The 19,736-nt window shown below is 41.6% G+C and overlaps 1 long non-coding RNA gene across 1 annotated transcript; it reads left to right on the top strand.

Moving 5' to 3' along the window:
- Nucleotides 1–227: 227 nt before the first annotated feature.
- On the top strand, nucleotides 228–10,916 carry LOC120730596. Its single transcript, XR_005695148.1, has 3 exons — nucleotides 228–275; nucleotides 4,124–4,297; nucleotides 10,868–10,916. It is a non-coding gene; the product is annotated as an uncharacterized LOC120730596 (long non-coding RNA).
- The last annotated feature ends 8,820 nt before the right edge of the window (nucleotides 10,917–19,736 follow it).

The raw sequence follows: 19,736 nt of genomic DNA, 5'->3' as shown, positions 1-19,736 counted from the left end.
AAGCTCAGTGAGAATCTGTCTGCAGAGAAAAGCATCAATCTGTTCCACTGTCTGATTGAACTGAATGATCGTTCTCTAGTGGAGGAGATCCAACAGTCCCTGAGATCAGGAAGTCTCTCCACAGATGAACTGTTTCCTGCTCAGTGGTCAGCTCTGGTCTTCATCTTACTGTCCTCAGAAGAAGATCTGGATGTGTTTGACCTGAAGAAATACTCTGCTTCAGAGGAGGCTCTTCTGAGGTTGCTGCCAGTGGTCAAAGCCTCCAACAAAGCTCTGTGAGTACATTTGTACTCATGTCTTTACTTTTAACATCCAACTGTGTCAGTAATTTATTTCACCAGGCTTTCTGTCTTTGTATGAATTCGTAAAGTTTTGGGATTTCTCCAATACAACTGTGACCTCTTTGATGCCTTCAGAACTCGGTGAACTCGAGACACTGGATTCACCATAAACTCTGATCATCACTGCTGCTGTTATGTTATCAGTCTTTGTTTAAACACTTAGGCTGCATGTGCCTAATGTTGTGATACTTTATATTCACATGCATGCTCCTAGATTCATTTCTACTGCAGGTCTATTTTTAGTCACAAATATTGGTGAAACACTTGCTTTTACATGCATGGTGGGTCCTGCATTAAAGAAAGCATTTGAATTACTCAGTGAATCCTGGCAGCCAGAGAAACATCCTTAGTTCCACTTTAAACTAAACTCTGCTTCGGTCTTCCACAGTGTGTTTGTTGTTTCTTTGTTGTTGTTGGCCTGCTCTCTCCTCTCACTCCAATCTGGTTGCAGCAGATGTTTGTCCGTCCCTGAACCTGCAGACTTGGGTGCAGCACCTCAGTTCATCTTCAGTCTGAAACCAGCTGTTGTAGCTATATCCCCTCAAGCACACCTTCCCTGGTCATCTCTGCTGTGGTTGCTATAAAATTTAATCTTGATTTTAAAAAAAGAACAAAAAAACTAAAGTCAGGCTTGATGCCATTTGTTGGCAGCATGGTGCCTGTTTGTCTTTGATGATAAACTGCAGCACAATCTAAAGCAAACCTTCTGACTTTATTGACTTTATGCATGTATATATTCTTCCTGTTCACCTTGGACACACAACAGCTCTGTTTGTTGTGATTGGATCTAGAACAGCCAACATATCCTAATCTAGATGATTTCTAAGGTGGTATCTGGGAGGAAAAGTTAAAATCAGCTTGGATGGCCTGTACTGTATGATGGCCTTGGTTGCACCACATTGATAGCCATGCAGGGTGGTTCACTCCTTGTGCAAGAAGACCGAGGAGTGAGCCACCCTTGTTCAAAGCTTGGCCATTCAAGCTCACTGTTTTCCCCTTGTTGGTTGATGATAGTACTTTTTTTTTACCTGACTTATAGTCATTATTGTCTTCAAATTAACTCACACACTGCTGACTGCTGTAGCTTACCTGGCTGAGTAGGTGACCCATGTACTGAAGGTTAGAGTCGTGACTCCAGGGCCTGGTTTGAGTCTGCCCAAGACCATTTCCTGTGTGTTATTCTCCTCACTTCTCCCTCCCTCCCTGTCTTCTTTGTCCTATACAGTGAAGACAAAAGGCCTCAAGTTGTGAAAACTCTTCCCCTTCATCATCTTCCATCTTTCTCATCTAAAATCCCCAGTATTCTCTGAGTAGAGAATCTTTTCACAATCTTGAATGATAAGGATCCAAGTGGGTAAAGTTATTTATTTGTTGTGTTCCTATTTGCAGCTGGGATAGATTAAGAAAAACTATCGGCTGCCCAAATTACATCCAGTTTAGAAGACAAACATTGAGTGAAGTGTTTGTTTCTCATCATCCTTCACAACTCATCAACCAGGTGTCACAAACTGCAGCAGGACAGTACAAAGCATGTCATACTGGATGGCTGCAACAACCAGAGTTTTACCTACCTTTGGTATTTCGTGACAGCATGAGCGTAATATTTACTGAACAGAGTCGTCTTCTGTAATCTTTTCAGATTCAGATTCAGAACACTGTATTTAATTTCAAGGGGCAATTAGGATACTGACCTTGCCAACCGTACATACAATACACAAACATCACATTGGGGAGACAGGTCAGGCTAGGTAGCTGGCCGGTCAGCCGCTAGAGCAGCGCTAGAGACAGCCGGTGTAGACAGCGCATCCGGGCCTGCAGCATTTGCGCTGGTCCCCTCGACCCACCGTCTGCACCGGGAGGGGATAAGCATGCTTAGGATGGGAAGGAACAGTCTAAACACCGTCTGTTATCAGGGTGAGATTTGTTATGTTCAGCTCCAGCCTTGAGACCACAGCTGGCGCCGGTATGTTGGCCGCATGAAATGATGGTGGCTTTTCTTTGGTGCGAACAACTGCATGTCAATTTCACAGCTGATCTAACAGTCCGTCACTCGTCTCTCAATCTCCCGTTGGAGAGCCACGAGCTTCTCCGAGAGGTTATCGGTTTTGCGCTCAAAGAGCAAAGTCTGAGAACTCACGACCGCCATGAGCTTCTTCAAGATCTTATCCGTGCTGTGTTCAATGAGCCCATTTTGAGAAGTCACGACCCGTCCCATTGTTTCAGTCACAGCGGGCAGCCTTGTGGGGGTTTGAACAGCTGATTCTGCTTTCTTTAATCTTCAATAAGCCAGGGCCAAGCCAGCTCAGATCAGCAAGAACCCTTTGCTGCTGTGAATGTCCGTGCTGCTATATTTCAGTATCAGGCTCTAAATGTACAAATGGATCTGAGAAGATTTCCAATCATGTTTCTACTAGATTTACAGTTTGTTTTCATGTCTTCTGACTCAGATGGTGGAGCAGGTGGAGCTTACAAGGAGTAAGTGCTGATATAGAAGAAGAGTTGTGTTTTAATGAAGCTATTTAGTTCACCAATAATTGTAAAATCATTTGGTTCATGACCCCCTTGGCGGACTCTCCCACAGGGCTTAAATCTGGGACACTCACTCTCATATGGCTGAAGTCTGTTTGTACACAGGCTAATCTGGTACTCTCCACCATTTGACCCTAGAAATAAAGAAGCGTCTTGGATGAGAGGTGAAAGGTGAAACGTCTTCAAGAAACTTAAAGAAGTCCAGATGCCTTTTTTTCTAACCTCTTTAGATGACTGCGAACCTTCACAAACACCTGATCAGTGGGACTCTCAGAGCTACCAGCCCTTTGCTACAATCACAAAGCTCTTCATTGAAATCAATGATATCAAAGCTGGAATCAAATGAGTCCAAGTCTTCTGCTGATTCAGCATCACATTCATCTTTGCTCCTTGTTCTGCATCCCCACCATGGACTTCATTTCTTTCAAAGCCAGCCTTGAGTGTCCTTTATTCAACCTATGCTCTGCTTTACTTTTAGACCTGATTTTAGCTGCTTTAGCTCTCTTTCAACAAGTTTCTGTGCCTCGATCTTTTTCTTCTCTCCCTCATAAGAAGACAGCTTCTTCTGACTGAGAACATGTTGGAGTGATTTACTAATCCAGGGCTGCTTATTGGGGAAAATACTTCCTGTTGTCAAAGTAATCCCCATTTTTCCAAGAAAAAAATGCAAGTAGAAATAAATGATCTAAGTGAGAACATGAGCCTTTAAAAAGGCTCTTCTGAGGCTGCTGCCAGTGGTCAAAGCCTCCAAGAAAGCTCTGTAAGTACATATGTGATCATAGCTTTAGCTTCTAAATGTTTATTCTAGTTAACACAGATCAGGTGGAACAACTCAAATAAAATATCAAAAATATTAAGTGGTCATCGGTACTCAGTTTGTTCAATACTGAATACAATGGAGCACAAATTGTCCACGTTTCTGAAATATTTCTGGGTGTAACTGTCACCAAAGTGCAATTTAGACCTGGCCTGTGGTTGTTATCTAAGTGATAATCATCAATTCTACTAAAACAAATACAAAATAAAGAAATTTGACACATTCTGTTGATATCAAAAGCCTACTGAACAATTATGTGTTGTTTTACTGCTGTTCTCTCTTCACTTCTTCTCCTCTGATTCTCTCCACATGTTGCTCTGCATCAGTGCTCAGTTTCCTGACAAAACAAGATTAAATATTGCTAAATATAATAGTATCTCATTACACTTCAACATAAGTGTTTTATTTTTGTAATAGTTTATCTGTTATTTTTCAGACTGAGTCACTGTGACCTGTCAGAGAGAAGCTGTGAAGCTCTGTCCTCAGGTCTCAGCTCTCAGACCTCTAATCTGAGACAGCTGGACCTGAGTAACATCAACCTGAAGGATTCAGGCGTGAAGCTTCTGTCTGAAGGACTGAAGAGTCCACACTGTACACTGGAAACTCTCAGGTGAGATCAAGCATTTTTCTTTCATCAACTGACAGAATTAGCGGATTAATAATAATGCAGTCCTCTAATAAGAGGAGAAGTGGAGGTGTTTTGAAGGGCAACGTACTCTTATGTTAACAAGACAGGAAGTAGTTCCTGGGAACTGCTTCCTTTGTTATTGTTATTATCAGTAAGTAGAAACATGATGGTAAAACATTGATGAGTTTGCAGAGGTGAATCCACAGCACACAACACAACAATGCTGTTGCGTGCTGAAAGCAGACTTCTCACAGATTCTGAGACTGCAGGTTTCATCACTGTCCAACCAAAATTCACTGAACCAGCAGTAAATGAACGTCCAAAACTACACTTCATGTTTAAAAAACAGATGATCAGGGGGATTTGTGTTTACATCTTTTTTTGTGTAATCTGTTCACCTGCTGTTTCAGCTGTTTGGTGGTTGTTGAGATGGTTTTGTGAACTTTTAGCTGAGATTCTGACGTTTCTGTAGATACCACACATGTCTAATTACTTTGTAGAGCATGAATGGCCATAACAAGGTTTTTAACAGTAAGAAAAGTTGTAAAACTTCAGAAAATATAGTTAAAAGTCCAAAACCTTCTGCGACTGGTGGCTTGTGGTAAGGAGCAGATCAAACGAGTAAAGAATTACTTTATAATTATAAATGGCTTCAACAGCACATTCAGGTCTGTGAGACTCATTCAGACACTGAGCCGTGGCTCTGTGCTACATGCGCATATTTCTGCATCTCTGCCATTCAGACACACTTTATATATAGTTTATTTTATGTAGTATTCAATACAGAACTGCACATTTAGTCTTTTTAAAGGCAGAAAGTTTTATTCAGTGTTTTCATAAAAGCCTTATTTCTATCCATTTACTGCTATTAGGAAGAACACGTGAGGTTTAAGACCTGGACCAGTTTGAAACCTTTTGTCCTCCACAGTGGAAAATGGGTGGAAATAAAAATGGGTCTCACTTTAGCCAGCTCCTAATTTTATCAGTTCTACTCTCAGCGTCTCCTGTATATCTCCTATATAAATGTTGCACTCAGCTTTGTGGTCTCCAATATCACTGAAATGCAGCCAGATGCTGCTCATTTTGCCTTTTCACTCTTTCCTGACACGCTTGCATTTCAGCACAGCTCCCATTTCTCTGTGTACTGGTCTCTACCACTACCCTTGCTGTCTATGGGACATTTCCGTCCTCTTTCACATAATGGTATGATCCCAGTCTGTCTCTTAAAGTGTTTGGCCACATGGTTTGCTCATCAGAATAAAGTCTCAGCCGTGCTCACATTGATTATCAGCAAGCCTGAAAATTCATCAATATTTGACATATGAAATTATCTCAAGGCATGGATTTGGCCCACGGGCCATATATTTGACACCCCTGGTTTACACAGTTTGGTATTCAATGTACAAGTGAGTTAGCTCTCGGCTAACTAGCAGGCAAGCTAACTGCTGGGACTGCGTCTTTCTAACAAGAGCGTCAGACACTCAGACTGGTTTCCTTTGTGGATGATGATGTGTTCTCACACTGATCCTTCATGCTGATGCTGCCATCCACCCACTGCTCCTGGATTCCTCATCATCATCTCCATCAGCCCTCACAATACTCCACCTTCTTCAGCTTCATGTTCAGGAGCCTGGATGGACAGTAATTCTTTCCATGGGTTATGGTGGGACATTGAGAGCTGGAGTCAAACAGCAGTGAGAAATGAAAGACTGATTCATTTCTATTTAGTCTTGTGATGTGCAGCTTTGTTCAGAGCATTAAGGCCCAGCAAAGATTACTGAGGTCATAGAGTCCCTGATGAAACCTGTGTGCTTATAGAAACTGAAACCAGACGAACCAGAATAGAAGGACATTAGAATGAAGTGTCAGCTACACAAAGGCAAAGCTTTTCAGTTGTTGGTGTGAGTTATTTAAATGGAGGATGGAGTCAGACTTTAAGCTGCTGGACTCAGTCACTATATCCTGTTGTCCTCATAGAACCTGGACACACAGACTCACCTGTGACACAGTGACACACAGTGTGGGCTACACATACATTAGAAAGTGGATCAGTCACACTTGTGCAATCATTTGTTGTGCTGGGAAACCATGAACACTGTGAATCACATTAATGGCTTTGTTACAGCAACATTCAATCATGAGTTCAAAAGTAGTGTATTGTGTACTTATTTTAATAGTACTGCAGTATGAGAAGTGCAACATTCAGTGTGCAGAAACAGATCAGGTGCTTTCTAACAGCAGTGTTCCCTTTAACACAGCAGCAGTTCAAATATTTCTGTCAGTCTGAGCTGAAACATGAATCTAATCAAATATCAAATCAAAGTTCTTTGCCTCTGCCAGGACGTTAACATTTGATCTAGTTTTTTACAAAGTTCCCTCAGCGTCCAGAGCCACCAACATACCTTTGATCAACAGCAAGTGAACATTTATAAATGTGTGTTTCCAGAACAGGAAGCAGCAGAACTATTGTTCTGTTATCAGGCAGCAGCACAAACGCTCATCAGCTCATTTACTGTGCAGGACTTTGAGTTTGTGAAGTGTGTGTTTGTGCTGGATTTCCTTTGGAGAATCTCAGTCAGAAACAAGACAAAGAAAAACTCTTTCAATAGTCCAGGTTGAGTTGACAACATGAACTGCATTTATCTTCCTCTGACTGACATGTTCTTCCTCCTCTGCACCGAGCCAGCTGCTAAGACTCACAAGCTCATTGACATTTTCTGATGATAAAGAAACTCTCTTCTTCTGCACAATATGAGCAGCAACAGAGAAGAAGCTTTCACAGGTACAGATGTTGCAGCTGTGGCCAAGTACATGTGCTGCATGTTGGAGCAGCACTCTAATGGACAGGCCTCTGTACTGATGGTGGGCTCTGCTCTGTATCCACCACACTGTTCTCAGCTGAGTCTTCCTCCTGTTCACACTCTGATGAAGCACCAACAGGGCCAACTTCTTCTCTGGTGGCTCGGATGTTGTTGCTTCCACAGGTTTCCCTCCAACAACCCTCTGTTCCTGCAGTAAGTTCAGTAAGATCTGGGTAAACACTTGAGCTCCTTGAATCTGGCTCCAGCAGCAGTTTTCACATATACAATGTTGGCTTTTTGCTTGCGTGTCTCCAGGTCTGTTCTGAATGTAGACTTGAATTTGACCACGTAGGCGGGGTCATCATCTGAGCTGTCCATCACCTGAGAGAGATGACAAAACACAGAATCACAGAGCATGAAACCAATGTTTCTCCTCCCAGAAGTTCAGTCACAGACCTGCAACAGAAACAAGAGTCAAAGATTCAAATGACGCAGAGCTTTCATTTACTTATATCCACAAACATGTCCTCTACATATTCATGCTGTATTTACACACACATACAGAGGCTGTTTGTCTCTCACACACAGACAGGACACTGAGAAATACATCATGTTAAATATACCTGCAGGCTTCCAGCTGTGCACTTTGTCCCTGTCAGCTGTGATTGCCATGGCAACCTTGGTGTTGTGTGCGATGCAGGGACGTGTTCAAAGGCAGACGTCTGGCAGCAGCATCATATTTGATGCACTATCTGTACTGAGTGTGCTGACTTTATTTCAAATGTCCCACTGCTGTGCAACATGGATCACATGTTCTGCACGTTTCTGTAACTCCCAGGTAACCATGGTTACACAGCCACGCCCAGTAGTCTCCAGAGAGACCAACAGCTGGTTCACGTTGTAACACCGTGGCTTTCGTAGTCTCTCCTTTTTCTACAGCTCATGTGTTCTTCTTGTGATGGTGCGTCTTGAGGCTCATACATGCCGTCATTTGTTGATCCTAAGAACGTTCCTCAGACCGACTTCTTCAACAACAGATAACTTTAGTTGTATCAACACTGCCTCCTGGAACAGTTTAAAATGAACATGTCAAAGATCTGTACCTGTCTCCATGTTTCTGTCTCCGCCCCTTTCTTTCTGTCCTGGGTCATGTGAGCGCTGCAGTAGTATTAGGCCCACCCTCAATGCTCCCATTGGCTGAGACGCATAATGACGCCCATTTCAAGCCAGCACTGATCAACATCCCTCCTGTGACCCATGGCTTTTATATTCAGAGCCAGTGAGCACTTTCACAATAATCATGATTTTAAAAACTGTGATTAAAATAATTGCTGACGTTAATCAGTTAATGAGTTAACGAGATAATAACAGGTTAAGTTGCCCTAATAATTAGACTTTGGTGACAAACTGATGTGATCTCCATGTTTCCTTTGTTGGACTGTGAGCGAGTGTCAGAACTGAATGTACTGAGTAACACGTAGAGTTTAACCCTTTACAGCCGATCGGAGCGGGCACGCTCTGTTTTGCGTAACTATTTTTAAATCCCAGTAGCACTGCAACCACGTAAGCTAGCGCAATAATTTTTTTTGCATATGAAACTGGAGAAGTTGTACTTACATCTTATGCCATTAGCTTGCCCTAGGTCACGGTTTCCTTCCACATAAAGCTTTGCAAAAACTGCATAAAAAGCGCTTGCAGGAACAAAAACATAATATTCCAGAAGCACGCTTTACCTATTCGATCAGCTGTTCATAACACTTCCTACGTTGGAACAGACGTCAGCGCGAACTTTTGCATTTCCGCCATTACCTGCCCGAAACCGGAAGTGACGTCATTTTCGCGGAAATGTAGTTTTTTTTTACTATCAGGGCCTCAGGGCCTATACTCGTCTTTTTAAAAGTTATCTTTGACTTTATGACTTTCTGTGTCGTTTCTGGGATGCTTAGGACTCATATTGCACTGCTGGAAATAGTTTATTTTGATGCATATGCTGCTTTTTTGCAAATTTGCAGTATAATATTTATTTTCGTTTTTCCTGCAGTGTATAGAAATTGGTGTATTTCAAAAATAAAACTATGAAGACACTCAAAATAAATTTCCTGTGGTGGGAAACTATTTTGTGCAACTTTTTTGTATTTACAGTTTTGAGGGATAAGCCTCTTAAATTTCTCTAACTACAAATATATGTTAAAAAATCAAAAATGATTTTCAATTTTTTTGTAGTTTATTGCAGTTTTTTGCAATTTATGTAATTACTATGCACTTAATGAATACATATTATTATAATCTGGGCTATAATGGTTGTATTGATGTATAGCAACTTGAAATGCTCCCAAAAATGGCTCCACAGCAGGTAAAAATATAATATAAGCTCTGGTGGACTTGGTTCTATGGTAGGTCTTAAAGGGTTAAACATGTGTCAGTTCCAGTTTTAGAGCTCTAAAGTGCAGCTATCATGTTAGGAATATGTTAGGAATAGACAGGAACACTGAGCACACTGAGGTCAAATCTTTATTTTACCACTCGCTGCATTCTTGATGTTCATGAATTCAGCAGCTTCATGATTGTCTGCAGCATTAATCTCATATTTCCTTTAAAAGTGTTGGTAAATGGCCTGCATTTGTATAGCGCTTTTCTAGTCCCTAAGGACCCCAAAGCGCTTCACACTACATTCAGTCATTCACCCATTCATACACACATTCACACACTGGCGATGGCAAGCTACATTGTAGCCACAGCTGCCCTGGGGCGCACTGACAGAGGCGAGGCTGCCGGACACTGGCGCCACCGGGCCCTCTGACCACCACCAGTAGGCAAACACGGGGTTAGTATCTTGCCCAAGGATATTTGGCATGCAGCCAGGAGGCAGCCTGGGATCGAACCACCGACGTTCTGATTAGTGGCTGACCTGCTCTGCCACCTGAGCTACAGCCACCCTCAAAGTGTTGTATTTGACTGTTTGATGTTCTTTATGATATCTGGCACCAGTTCATCTGTAGGCTGAGCTCAGTCCATCCATTTAGTGAAAAGATGTTTAAAGGTCTCCTCGTTCTGTGAGCGTGCACAGATCCTGAAGCAGAAAGCCTGGGTTACAGAGAAATGATCATCACTGTGATGATGCTCATCATCTCTGACTGGGATTTGAGGTTTTGTCAAAGCAGCAAAGAAAGCCTGGCTATGTTGGACTGGGTGTGGCAGCAGCTCCCAGTTTGAGTTCAGGAGACAGACACCCTCTCTACTTTGAAGATCAGCTTCAAACTTTCCTTTTTGATAAAGCTTATAGTTCGAGCTGGATCAGGTGACCCTGAACCATCCCTTAGTTATGCTGCTATAGGCTCAGGCTGTTGGTGGACTTCCCATGATGCTCTGCTTTCTTCTCCCCTCTTTTCACTCCTGATGCTTTTATATGTCACTACTGCATGTCCTTAACTTTTGTCTCTCTGTTTTGTTCTTGTCTCTCTGAGCTCATCTCTTCTCTTTCCCCTCACCCTGCAACCAGTCATGGTAGATGCTCCTCCTGGAGCCTGTTTTCACTGGGAGGATCTTTGTGTCAAAGGGAGTTCTTCCCACCATCACCAAGTGCTGCTCACAGTGGAGGCTGTTACCTTACACTGTTAAACAGCTTCAGATGACTGTTGTTGTCTGTTGGGTATTGTCACTTATAAATAAAGTTACAATGGATGGATAGATGTTATTGTGACAAAGAGAAAACAACTGTTGACAGATAGATTGTTGTTTTGTGTGTCTGCAGTCTGTCAGGCTGTCTGATCACAGAGGAAGGCTGTACTTCTCTGGCCTCAGCTCTGAGCTCCAACCCCTCCCATCTGAGAGAGCTGGACCTGAGCTACAATCATCCAGGTCCCTCAGGAATGAAGCTGCTCTCGGCTGGACTGAAGGATCCAGGCTGGAGACTGGACACTCTCAGGTATGGAGAGAAAATCTGATAGAGGAGGAAGAGCTGGAAACATTTCCTGTGTCTTTCACTCACTTCCTGTTTGTTTCCTGCAGATGACACATGAACAATCACACATGCAGGAATATTTTCAGGGACAGACACACTAGTCTAGCTGGATAGTTCATGGATATTTATGTAGGGGTCTCCAAGGAGTCTGTTTGCAGGAACATTTAGGTCACAGGTGTACCTGATATAGATACCAGTGTACCTAATAAAGTGTCAGCTAACATTTGGAAATGGAAGCTTAAATAATGACAAACTGTACATTCACAGCTGAATTCACAATAAATTTGTTCTCAAGTGCACATTTTTCTGTTATTGTTCTCAAACAACAGAATGAGAATGAAATATTGATTCTAACAGGGCCCATAAACAGCATTAGCTTAGCAGCATTAGCTTATCAGAGTTTCCATCATGGTCACACAAATCCTTAGCAGAGAAAAGTGGCCTACTTAGCAATAGCTGCTCAAGTTGTATAAAGAAAGGGAAAACAGTATTAGCATTAGCTGCTAATGGCAGCTTACTTAGCATAAACTCTTCACATCTTTATAATGCAAGGGAAAGGAGTCACTCATGGAAGCCTATTTAGCATTAACGTCTCACATCATTATAACACAAGAGAAAAGGGTATTAGCATAAGCTACTAATGCTTATTCACCTCAAATTAGCTTTAGCTGCTAATGGTAGCCTACTTAGCATTAACTCCTCACTAATATAATGCTAATTCACATCAAATTAGCATTAGCTGCTCATATTGTTATAAGGAAAGAGAAAACGGTATTAGCATTAGCTACTAATAATTATTCAGCCCTAATTAGAATAAGCCTCTAAAAGCAGCCTACTTAGCATTAACTCCTCACATCGTTGTTACCCAATGGAAAAGAGTATTAGTATTAGCTACTATCATTTTTAATAAGTAAGAGAAAACAGTGTTAGTATTATTGAATAATGCTAATTCACACTAAATTAGAATTAGCTATTTACAAGAGCTTACTTAGAATTAGCCGCTCACATTGTTAAAAAGTAAGGGAAAACAGTATTAGTATTAGCACATAATGCTAATTCACGTCAAAGTAGCATTAGTTAATAATGGCAGCCTACTTAGCATTAACTGCTCACTAATATAATGCTAATTCACATCAAATTAGCATTAGCTGCTCACATTGTTAAAAGGGAAGGGAAAACAATATTAGCATTAGCTGCTAATAATTATTCACCTAATTAGAGTTAGCCCCTAATGGCAGCCTAGTTAGCATTAACTCCTGACATCGTTATAATGCAGGGGAAAAGGGTTACCATTATCGGATAATGCTAATTTACATCAAATTAACAATAGTTAATAATGGTAGACTTCGTATCATTAGCTGCTGTCATTCTTACAAAGCAAAGGAAAACAATATGAGCATTAGCCACTAATGGCAGCCTACTTAGCATTAACTACTCACTAATACAGTGGGGCAAAAAAGTATTTAGTCAGCCACCGATTGTGCAAGTTCCCCCACCTAAAATGATGACAGAGGTCAGTAATTTGCACCAGAGGTACACTTCAACTGTGAGAGACAGAATGTGAAAAAAAAATCCATGAATTCACATGGTAGGATTTGAAAAGAATTTATTCGTAAATCAGGGTGGCAAATAAGTATTTAGTCAATAACAAAAATACAACTCAATACTTTGTAACATAACCTTTGTTGGCAATAAATGAGGTCAAACGTTTACTATAGGTCTTTACCAGGTTTGCACACACAGTAGCTGGTATTTTGGCCCATTCCTCCATGCAGATCTTCTCGAGAGCAGTGATGTTTTGGGGCTGTCGCCGAGCAACACGGACTTTCAACTCCCGCCACAGATTTTCTATGGGGTTGAGGTCTGGAGACTGGCTAGGCCACTCCAGGACTTTCAAATGCTTCTTACGGAGCCACTCCTTTGTTGCCCGGGCGGTGTGTTTTGGATCATTGTCATGTTGGAAGACCCAGCCTCGTTTCATCTTAAAAGTTCTCACTGATGGAAGAAGGTTTTGGCTCAAAATCTCACGACATGGCCCCATTCATTCTGTCCTTAACACGGATCAGTCGTCCTGTCCCCTTGGCAGAAAAACAGCCCCATAGCATGATGTTTCCACCCCCATGGTTCACAGTAGGTATGGTGTTCTTGGGATGCAACTCGGTATTCTTCGTCCTCCAAACACGACGAGTTGAGTTTATACCAAAAAGTTCTACTTTGGTTTCATCTGACCACATGACATTCTCCCAATCCTCTGCTGTATCATCCATGTGCTCTCTGGCAAACTTCAGACGGGCCTGGACATGCACTGGCTTCAGCAGCGGAACACGTCTGGCACTGCGGGATTTGATTCCCTGCCGTTGTAGTGTGTTACTGATGGTGACCTTTGTTACTTTGGTCCCAGCTCTCTGCAGGTCATTCACCAGGTCCCCCCGTGTGGTTCTGGGATCTTTGCTCACCGTTCTCATGATCATTTTGACCCCACGGGATGAGATCTTGTGTGGAGCCCCAGATCGTGGGAGATTATCAGTGGTCTTGTATGTCTTCCATTTTCTGATGATTGCTCCCACAGTTGATTTTTTCACACCAAGCTGCTTGCCTATTGTAGATTCACTCTTCCCAGTCTGGTGCAGGTCTACAATACTTTTCCTGGTGTCCTTCGAAAGCTCTTTGGTCTTGGCCATGGCGGAGTTTGGAGTCTGACTGTTTGAGGCTGTGGACAGGTGTCTTTTATACAGATGATGAGTTCAAACAGGTGCCATTCATACAGGTAACGAGTGGGGGACAGAAAAGCTTCTTACAGAAGACGTTACAGGTCTGTGAGAGCCAGAGATTTTCCATGTTTGAGGTGACCAAATACTTATTTGCCACCCTAATTTACGGATAAATTCTGTACAAATCCTACCATGTGAATTCATGGATTTTTTTTTCACATTCTGTCTCTCACAGTTGAAGTGTACCTCTGGTGCAAATTACTGACCTCTGTCATCATTTTAAGTTGGGGAACTTGCCCAATCGGTGGCTGACTAAATACTTTTTTGCCCCACTGTATAATGCTAATTCACGTCAAATTAGCATTAGCTGCTAGCATCAGCCTACCTAGCACTAGCTGTTCACATTGTTAAAAGGGAAGAGAAAACGATATTAGCATTAGCTACTAATAATTATTCACCCCTAATTAGAATTAGCCGCTAATGGCAGTATACTTAGCATTAACTCCTCACATTGTTATAATGTAAGGGAAAAGAATTAGCATTATCTAATAATGTTGACCTTGGCCCACTGGAAAAGTTCAGAACTAAAGATTTAGGAGTGTTTCTCGATAGCTCTTTCTCATTTGAGAAACAAATGAATTCTGTTATTAAAACCAGCTGTAAGGTTTATATTGTTGATTGTCATTTATGCTTAGAAATATTTACTCATATATGCTTAGAGTTGTATAATCGATTGCATGATGATAGAGGTTTGATCCTGAGTAGTCTGTAAAGACTCTGTGTGCCTTCCAGAGTGCTCTGGCATGCACACACCACTTGGGGCCATGAGAGAGGTCGTACCCTCTCTTACTGATTTATGGTGTAGGACAGGGGTCTCAAACTCAATTTAGCTGGGGGCCGCTGCAGGCAGAGTCTGGGTGAGGCTGGGCCGCATTAGGTTTTCCACAAGAAAGGCATGGTTAAAAAATTCCAATCTTCTCAAATCTCTTTATTTTTATTTTTTAACACAAAATATGAAAAATAAATAAACAAATTAAGAATTAATAAGAAAATAAATCAATCTGTAATACATAAATAAAATAATAATAAGATATTTTTATTCAGTGAACTTATGTGTTTTTTTCAGTCTTCTATATCTGCTGTGTTTAGATTGAAATGTCTGTATTAACAGTTCTATAACCTTCTTCTGAACATGAATGGAACACTGTAGAAAATGAACTGTTCTTCTGAACATGGCTTCTCTTGCCTACTCCTTGCTGCTAGAGACCTGGCAGCGTTTCCTCTCGCATAGTCGAGGCAGATTTGGCCGGAGGGAGGAAGCAGTTGCGACCCTCAGTATGTCTTAAAGATGATCATCCGTAAGTCTGGACCTGTACTTGGACTTATTGAAGTTCAAAGTGGAGAAGAGCTTTTGGCACAAGTATGTGCTACCAAAAAGGCACATGGTCCGCTTGAACATTCGGGAAAGCCGAGGGAAACTAGGGCTCAATTCTCTCAAAAATTGTCCAAGCTTGTCTGCTTTTCCACTCACCTCCCTGAACTTTGCTTTGAGTTCAGAGTTGCACTGCAGCTCAATGAGCTCCATTTGAAGCACAGAAGGGGCATCTTGCACATCAAAGGAGAAGGGGTCCGCAAAAATGTGAAAGGTGGCTCTGTGTGTCTTGAAGTCAGCAAATCTGTGATCAAATTCCTCCTGTAGCCTCAAAATGACATCAACATACTCGTCAGCACTGAATGGTGTGCCTGCATCCACGAGTGCCTTGCATGCTGGGAAATGGCAAAGGTTTGTCTGAGAAAGCTGAGCTTTCCAGAGCGCCAGTTTTGTGGAGAATGCTCTCACGTTGTCATAGGCAGCACTGACAAGTTGCCTCTGGCCTTGTAACGTCTTGTTCAGGACATTAAGCTCATGTGTCATATCAACAAGAAAAGCTGAGTCCATGAGCCATTTGGGATCAGTTAGCACAGGAACACTAACTCCATCCTTCTCCAAGAAGGCTTCACTTCTGCTCTCAACTCAAAAAGTCTCTTTAATACATTTCCCCTGCTGAGCCAACGTACCTCAGTGAAGTCGAGCACATCCCCATATTCTGACTCCATTTCCTCTAAAAAAGCACAGAACCTTCGGTGCTTTAAGCCCCTGGATCTGATTTGGTTGATGCATTTCACAACAATAGACATCACATTGTCAAACTTCAGGCATTTGCTGCAAAGGACCTGCTGATGGATGATGCAGTGCAGAGCAATGGCCTCCTCCACGCCTTCCTCTTCCAGTTTGTTTTGTGCCACCAGTCCATTTTTCCTCCCTGTCATTGATGGCGCTCCATCTGTTGTTATTCCAACAAACCTCTTCCATGGCAAACCAACATTCTCAATGGCATCACACAGCTTGTAAATATCTGCTGAGCGGTGGTCTGGCCATGCATTGGAATTACTGTGAGCAGCTCCTCCATCACTTCAAAACTGTCATCAACACCACGGACATACATTGGGAGCTGGGCAGTGTCGGTGATGTCTGTGGTCTCATCAAGAGCGACTGAGTATACACTGAAACATTTGGCTTTCTCACACAGTTGGTCATAAATGTCACTTGACAGGTCAGAAATGCGATCTGCTGCGGTGTTGGCAGAAAGGCTGATGTTGCTAAACTGACCTTTCTTTCCCGGACAGACTATATTTGCAGCCTGCAATATGCACTTTTAGACAAATGCACCTTCTGTGAATGGCTTCCCTGCTTTAGCAATCATCTCACTAACCACGTGGCTCCGACTGCTGCATTATTCTCTTTGGTTGCTTTCTTGGAGAAATCTTGCTGCCTCAGTAGATCTGTTTTAAGACTGGCAACCCGGTTCGCTCTCTCGTCTCCCTGGTATTTTGCATCCACCTCAGCATGTCTAGTTGTGTAATGACGTTTCAAATTGTATTCCTTGTGCAGCGCAACTTTCTCTGTGCAAATAAGACAGGTCGGGGTGCCCCTGTGCTCAACAAAGAAATATTGCATTTCCCACTTTTCCTGAAATTGTCGGTGCTCATCACCAACCTTTCTCTTCACCGCAGGCTTTGAAAAAGACATGTTTGGGGCTATGTGGCATTTATAATTCTACTTGGTGTCACTGTCGCATTGAAGTTTCAATCAAGCGTTTAGCCGATGGACGGGGAACGTCTCAACGCGTAGAGAACGTCATTTCTGCTTCTTTTTCTTGCAACCGTAGCACGGCGATCGGCAGATAAAAAGCCGATAGCAGTCTCCTTTGTTTTTACGCTCGATGTTCATGTCTTTCATGACGACACGAACACCGTGGCGTTTGCAGATGGTAGAAAGTGCAGGGATAGCGAGTGCAAAAAAGGCGACTGCTCACGGCGCCGGGCTGTTGTTACGGGAGAAAGAAGCGGAAATGACACCGTGACATATAACAAATAACATCAGCTGAACTGAACTGAAACAGTGAACTAAATATCTGAAATCTTTCCTTCCTTAAAAGTTATAATCCTACTTAAGTTATAGTGCAAACGCTTAAGCAACAAATATACTTGATGCTAATTAATTAATATTTCCCTTTGATGTTGCAACTATGCGGTCACTTCTGTCTTTAAACAAAATAATATTTTCCAGTTACAGAAATCATAAAGTCCAAACTAAAGTGCTACTGTTGCTATATGCATTTTATATAAATCATGGATGATGGTCCTGACATGAAGGAAGAGAAAGTTACAGGTTGCATCCTTTGACTTTGTCTCCGTGCCTTTGGGCGATTTTCAGAAGGACAGATGTTTCTGTTCAATTCTTAAATCAATTTTTTCAAACACAAACACTATTTTAAAGCTTCTAGAGAGTAAAATATTAATGATAATTATAATAACAATAATAAAAACAAAAGCTCTCAGATCCATCAAACCAAGCAGCAGAAAGAACAATAACTGAAGAGAAAACTTTAACCTTGTAGACTTCATTATGTTCCAGCTGCTCTACAGACGCTGTGACCTCGAACTTAAGCAGGTCGTAACGTATGTGCAGCTCAATAACTTCATAATCAGACCCTGTGGTATTTAGGCAGCAGAACAACTAAGAATAACAACTACAAATAATGTTTTTAGGTTTCTACATGTTTCTTTACATCTTATTATGTTACAGATTAAGTCATTTGTTCATACTTACTTTGTTTGTCTTTTCAGTCTTCATGAGGGTCAGGTGTGGGGAAACGCCCGCCCGGCATTTCCTCATGTTAAAGTCCTGCTGATGTCACACATGACATCAGCAGGTCAAACCAAGTGGAGGGGTTTGTTTGTCCATAGAGATGCTTCCTTTTGTTTGTTTTAAGGTTTAAATGGATTTGTTGAATGTGTTTCTTTTCATCAATACTGCCATTTAGTTGCGTAAATGTGCATATTAGAAGTGTGAAGAGGTTTTGTGTTTTAGATCATCTGTGCAGAGTTTTAGATCCCTCAGTTTGAGTGAGTGGTACTGGCTGGGCAATTGGAGGGAAATTGATGGCCCTATTTAAAGCCAGTCTCTACCATAGTGATGGCTAAATGAAGCTTTCTGAAGCTTGTATTGAAAAACGATTCATTACTCGAAGCTTTTCAACACAGTCCTCTCTGGTGGCCAAAAATATGAAGAGCAGCTTGAATCCACAAAAGAAAACCAACTGCTTCATAATGACTGCTCACTCTACAGAGTGGAGTTCTGTCTGATATCGGGCCTCCGTTGTGTTGTTTTGAACGTGTATTTTTGGTGATAAAAAATGTTTTTTATTTGTTTCATAAATAATGTTGACCACTAAACTTTCCTTGTTTAAACATGCACCATTGTGTGGTCTTTCTTTGCTTGTGACTTCTTGATGTTGGTAAATACAATAATTGAAAAATACCACGTTACATATAACATACATATAATAATGCACATTATGGAGTATGCTTCTGCTGTGAGGTCCTGCCTCCGTGTACTTATGCAATTAATCGCTAGACAGGTATATTTATAAATAATATTATATTAGGGAAATTTTCCCAGACATATTTTTGATCTGGGGGTAGAACTGATTGTGAACTGGATGTTTATAAACTTGCAAATTAAAAACATGATGCATTTAAAGTAACCCTTTTTCATTTTTATTTAAGAAGAAAATTTATTCTAGTGTTTGATGGCCGAAACTGTTCCTTTTCGTGGAGAGGAGGTCGATTATCTTGTTAATAATTTCACCTCCTCACTACGTACGACTCTGGATACTGTAGCTCCTGTGAAAACTAAGGCCTCTAATCAGAAGTACCTGACTCCGTGGTATAATTCTCAAACACGTACCCTAAAGCAGATGACTCGCAATCTGGAGAGGAAATGGCGTGTCACAAATGTAGAGGATCATTATTTAGCCTGGAGAAATAGTTTGCTGCTTTATAAGAAAGCCCTCCGCAAAGCCAGAACATCTTACTATTCATCACTGATTGAAGAAAATAAGAACAACCCCAGGTTTCTCTTCAGCTCTGTAGCCAGGCTGACAAACAGTCAGAGCTCTGTTGAGCCAACCATCCCTTTAACATTAACTAGTAATGACTTCATGAACTTCTTCACAAATTAAATTTTTATCATTAGAGAAAAAATTACCAATAATCATCCCACAGATGTAATATTATCTACAGCTACTCTTAGTACCATTGATGTTAAGTTAGACTCTTTTTCTCTAATTGATCTTTCTGAGTTAACTTCTATAATTACTTCCTCCAAACCTCCGTGTCTTTTGGACCCCATTCCTACAAAACTGCTCAAAGAAGTCCTGCCATTAATTAATTCTTCGATGCTTAACTACTCATCCACCCCTATCTCTCAATGATCGGCTATGTAACCACACGGCCTCACGCTGGCTGTTAGTGTGTTAAACCTTTTTCCCCTTTTAACCAAAAATTTTATCTCCTCAGCAACCCAGAACGTCGTAGCTGTTATTACTTACCCCTAGGTCCCC

This window comes from Simochromis diagramma, unplaced genomic scaffold (assembly GCF_900408965.1).
Source record: "Simochromis diagramma unplaced genomic scaffold, fSimDia1.1 OVJJ01000291.1, whole genome shotgun sequence".
Taxonomy (NCBI): Eukaryota; Metazoa; Chordata; class Actinopteri; order Cichliformes; family Cichlidae; genus Simochromis; species Simochromis diagramma.
This window is presented reverse-complemented; position numbering and strand designations above follow the sequence as displayed.